Below are 6,060 nucleotides of genomic sequence, written 5' to 3' on the forward strand. Positions count from 1 at the left end.
TATAATCTCATGACTTCCTTCATGATATATTGTATTTCTTGTGCACTAGGTTACAGAGTGGGCCAACAAATGGCCAACCTGTCTCACACAGAATAAAGGTGTACTGCAAGATTACTTCCTATGCAAGAGTGCAGGTGTCTCTCAGACATATTGACTTTAGTTTTCTTGAGACTTATAATCTGCATAGGAATTGGTGGATCCCATTGTAGCTTTAGCCAGATTTTGGAGGAGCCATCATTTTGTTTTGTACAATGGTTCTACCAATTTATAGTCTGCAGATCTGCAAGGTGTTCCTTCCACCCAAGGGAGGACAGTCTATAAGATCTTTGAGTTAATTTGTACTTCACCATCAAGTATTAAGTTGTTCTTTTCATGACTAAAATGATTTGAATTATATGTGAACAAAACTGAGATCATAAATTTAAAGAAAACAAAAGAATAAAGACTGCAATCCTGACTAATTGAGGATTTGGTTCTGAATAGTATGTAATACCTCATTAGACTTTATAAGAATTTTAGAATGACATGTCGCTAAGTTTTTTGATTCCCACCCCTCTTAAATTTTCCTTCACAGGGGCTAGGGAGATGGCTCAGTAGAATAAGTGCTTCTATGGTAAGTGAAAGGGCCTGAATTAAATTCCTAGTTCTGAAAAAAAAATTCCTTCACTAAAATTACTTGATGGAGATTTTAATAAACAGGACTCCTACCCAAAGTTTCTGAGATTAGGATAAGGTATTCTTGGTGTGTTTTGTTCTTTTCTTCTAATACTTAGATTATTATCAAGGCAAACTGATTGGTATAATACTATTAGTAATGATCTGCTATTTTATATAAAATTATTAAGATATTTTTATAATGATGTCTGTTTTTCTATCAAGTTATTAAATTCTTAGATGAATGTAAAGGCATACTGTAGAAATGAGAAATTGCAGTGAAAGAAATAAGTTATGATTCCTCAGGTGATACATACTTATCTTTGAAGCAATGGAATAAAGATAGAAAAGTTAGGATGAAAAATGGAAATGTGGCAAAAGTTTGGAGAGCTTAGTTTACCAACTCAGTACAAGAATACATCATGCAAACCTTGAGTTTTCTTAATGTTATGCATATGTTACTATCTGACGGTTCCTATCATTGACATGTCATACCATCTTAAAATGGATTGCTAATCCAATAGATGCCAATATCTAATCAAAGTCTTGCAATGTGAATTTAAAGATTATTTTTAGCTTTAAGTTCTAAATACAAAACTGTATCTCAAAAGCATATCTCATGCAGACATCAAAAATTTCCTTATCTGATTATGTCATTGGCTTAAATATTGTGATTATTAATAGTGAGTAATTTTATAGGAAAATCGGTTTAGATCCAATGTGAATTTTCACATCTACTCTAATATTTTTATCCATTGCATTTCAATATTTAATAGGTATATGTTTATTTAATCACTTGTTTTGGCATGTTGTCAAGTATGAAAACTGAAACGACAGTAATGTTCGAACTGGAGAAGGGGAAGTATTAAAAATTAATACTATTTTTATCTGTTGGCAATCATGAAAAATGTACATTTCTTTTAGATTAATCACATAATGGAAGGAATTGTATATTGAACGGTGTGAAAGTCTTACAAAGTGAAGCTTCTAGAAAGATCTGAATCATCTGAAAGGAAAAGGGCAATAGAAAAAGTAGGAAATGCTTGTACTGACTTATTTTATAATGTATCATACACATGGTGAGCTTTTCTTGTTATGCATATCATAGAAGAAATAGGAGTTCTGCCTGAAACTTAGACACTTGGAAAAATAAAGAACTTTTTTTCTACCCCTAATGCAAGCTTACAAAGATATCACTTTTTGACAAAAAGATAGGAAGCAATGAGTATAATTTGAATTAAATCATCCTAGTGATGAATCCACAGCATTTCTCTAGAAAGTCTACTTATTTAACACAGAAGGTAAATTTTCTCACTTATTTGCTTAATGCAAGAGATACTATTTTCAAAAAATTGTGGTTTCAGCCTTAATTTTTTCTCATAACGCTGTATGATCAATTAAGTAAAACAAAAAATTTTTTTACATATTTAAACATTTTTATTCCTATATTTTAAGAATATACATGACTACTTTTTTCTGGAATTTCTGGCATATAAGTGTGTAGATATAGTATATATATTTATGATTATAACATATGTATATATATAATATTTAATCTGAAAATTTATTATATTACATTTTCCTTTTGTATATGATTTGTATTTCTTCCCCTTTCTAGATAGTTTATAAATAATTAAATAACATTCAGATCCAAATCATTAAAAATTCATTTATTACTAAAAGATCAAAATCTCTGAGATAAAATTATGATGTAGTCAGGCCTGTCAGATAACTTAGTGGACTAAAGTGCCTGCTTTGGCAGAGAGAAGTGATCAGAGTTCAATCCTGGGCTGGGCTGTGCTGACCCCACCTCTGGGGCCGCTTAGATGGCGACTGAGACTGGGCGTGGTGGTGCGTGCCTGTAATCCCAGAGCTTGGGAGGCTGAAAACCTGAGAATCACTCTGAGTATGATCTATGTAGTGAGACTCTGAATACCCTGTAGGCCCTGCTCTAAATTCATAAAAAAGGGAAAAAATTATGATGTAGTAAAGGTCAGTTATCATTAGCTATGTTCTTTATTACATATTATTTCCAATTACTGTTTCCTCTTTTGTATGCTTTAAAACTTATGCACCTTGAGCTGCAAAAGCATCTTATTAAAGTTTGATTTGGGGTACAAATATTATTGGGCAAAAGCAGGAGTATTATTCCTCAGCTAGAGTGACCATGTGGACAGTTATGGTGAAGAAAACTGTGGCTTCAAACTGTTGGTTGCAAATGACACCTCTCTGTTCCACAACAAATGCTCCAACGTCATAAAGAAATTATACAAAAAGTAAAAAATAGAAAGGATGTCTAGATGCATAGGCATAGAGAGAAAAGATTGAGAAAGCAAGAGAGAAAGAAGGCACTTTAAGGTAAGTCTAGCTCCTAAAGGAGTAAAACCGTAGAGAGTCTAGCATCAGTAAATAGCAGATGATGTATGCCTGAAGAAGTAATGTTGCAACTGAAAGAAAATGAGAAGCTATTAAAGACAGCACAAAATGATAGTGATGGAAGCAGGAGCTCTATGTAAAGCCAGCGACCTGAAAGCTTTGGTTTTGTGGCATCAGCTCCCAGGCAATCGATTCTAAGACACTTCTCAAGATGCCTTGGCTGGAGAAAACAACAAGGAGAAGTCACCTATGAAAACAGAGACCTGAGACTAGCTGTGAATATCTTCGTATGACAATTTTAATAATATTGATACTCCTGATCTGAAAAACATTAAGAGGGCTCTGCAAGATCTCTCTTCTTCAATTCTGAATGTAAATGTTTTATAATTTTTATTGTAAAAGGGTGCTCACATCCTTGGTTAGGTTTGTTCCTAGGTTTTGTTTTCTTCTCTGACTTTTTTTTTTTGTGTGTGAATGGTTGCTTTAGTGATTTCTTTCTCAGTTCATTTTTGGTATATGGAAAAGCTTCTTCTGTATGCTGATTTTTATTGTGCTGCTTTCCTCACCTGATTGGTTCTAACAAAGTCTTTTGGTAAAGTCTTTATGTTATTCCAAGTATAGACTATCACTGGCAAACAGAGATAACATCGTTGCTTCCTTTCTTGCTTATATACCTTTCATTTCTTTGTCACTTACCTTAGCCTTTAAACTGACTTTTGTACCACACATAAAGTAGGACAAGTACTGCTGAAAAAAGAAGTCTTAGAACTTGTCTTCTGAAACCATGCCCTTTTCTACTGTCACCTCTAGCACCCTTTAGTTTAGTTACAATTGATGCCCTCATTTTGTTCTAGCACCTCATGTAGTGCACCACATTGCATGTAGCCGTCAGGTCTCCTTATGTAACTGAGATTGTGAAAGACTCATGCTCTTCTTTCTGATGACTTGGATAGCTTTGAGAAACAGTGGTCAATGAGCTGCATTTGCTGACCACTCGATTTGTCTATGCCTTCTGTTTAATGCATTGATATTGTCCTTAGTATTCAATACGCTCCTACTAGGCATTGTTGGCTTTTCATTACTGTAACCACACACCCAAGAAAACAGCTTAAGGAAGAATGATTTATTTTGGCTCATGCTTTCTCAAGTCTGACTCACTGTCAGCTGACACCATTGCTCTTGGGCATGTGGCAATGCTGACGCACCATAGAAGAGAGGTGCAGTGGAGGAGCACTGCCCATGTCGTGGTGGCCAGGAGACACTGACAAAAGGAATGGGCCAGAGAGCCATGGGCCAGGAACAAGGTACACTCTTTACGTCTGTGCTCCCAGGGACCTACTTCCTTGGAAGAGACCCTGCCTTTTAAGAACCCACTCAGCTAAGTCCTCACAAAGCAATCACTCAGTAGCCTCCATCTCTAAACACTGTTGCCTGGAGAATCCAGTCGGCAATGCCAGAGTCTCCAATGAACAGTTCATGCTGAAACCAAAACAAGCACAAATATGGTTAGGTCTATAATGTCTACAGAGAATTAGCTTCTCTATGACTATATAGTAGCCTTTTGTTTCCTTCATAATATTGTTCACTCCTATTTGTTTGAAATTATCAATATGTAGCTTTATTTTGATGAATGATATCATGTTACATTTTTTATCCATTTCTTTGTTTTTAAGCTGTGTTCTTTACATGTAAAAGTGAGTTTCTTGTGGATGGGTGTTGTTTAATGTATTGGACAGGATTCTCCACAGGAGCAGAAATAATAATACACACACACACACACACACACACATACATACACATACACACACATGCACACGCACATGCACATGCAGACACAGAGCTGTCTCTAAATATCCACAAAGGATTGATTTCAAGAATCCACAAATACAAAAATTCACAAAAGTTCCAGTCCCCTAGTTAAACTGGCATAATGCATGCATGTAACACACACACACACACACACACAACCTTTTAAATTATATATGGATAATATATCTAATATCTCATACAATATAATTATTAGATAGATATTTCATAAACTATAATGCTTAAGGAATAAAGACAGAAAAATATAGTATAGAAGGAACTTTTCTAAAATTTTGATTCACAGTTGATAGAATCTATGTTGTGAAATGCACACACACATCTGTATATATTCCATAGACATATGTATATAACACAATCATATGATGAGATTTGCATTGAGAACTAGGACATGCAGTTTTGGTGGTCAGGAGGTGCCACAGCATGTTGTCTGCACTCTAGAAGAAGAGGAAGCCTATGCTGTCCTTTAGCCTGAGTCTGAAGGCCAGAATACCCAGGAAACCATATCTAATGGTAGAAGGTGTTGCATGTCCCAGCCCAAACACAGTCAATCTTCCCCTCTTTAGCCATTTTCTTCCATATTAATATGTGTCAGACACTTGATTTAAACACTCTGAAATTAAAAGTTAGCAGCTTTCATCTTCTACCAGGAGGTCACAGCCTTATGCTATGTCCCACAAATAGTTATTTCTTTATGTAAGTACCTTGTGTTTATTAGTTCCTCTGCCTGGATTAGCCTGGTGACAATTTTTATGATTGCGCTTTTGCATCCTTTGAACAATTTAAATATTAGATCACACAAAGGTGTATTCATCCACGTACCCATAGTATAGCTCTTCTCATTTATAAAAATATCATTTTCTTATGTAGCAATGAAATATTGCAAAATTAACTGAGGAGGTACACACAACGCAATGCACCTGCATATGCACACTCCAGATTATTTTACAGACCCTATAAACCATGCCTACTAGTGTGTGTGATCTTATGTATTTCTTTCCCTCATTAAGCTTGGCTGGGCCTGTATATCAGTTTAAATTATAAGATGAAATGGAAAGGACGATGTGCTAAATGCAGTCCTAAACCTTAAGAGATGATAACTGTTTGATTTGCACTTTGGCATCACTAAATTACTACATATAAATTAATTTACTTTAGTGAAAAGATAGTGTAGAAGGGCAATGTGGAGGGGAAGAAGCCCTAAAA

Source organism: Octodon degus, unplaced genomic scaffold (genome assembly GCF_000260255.1).
Source record: "Octodon degus isolate 3935 unplaced genomic scaffold, OctDeg1.0 scaffold00025, whole genome shotgun sequence".
Lineage (NCBI taxonomy): Eukaryota > Metazoa > Chordata > Mammalia > Rodentia > Octodontidae > Octodon > Octodon degus.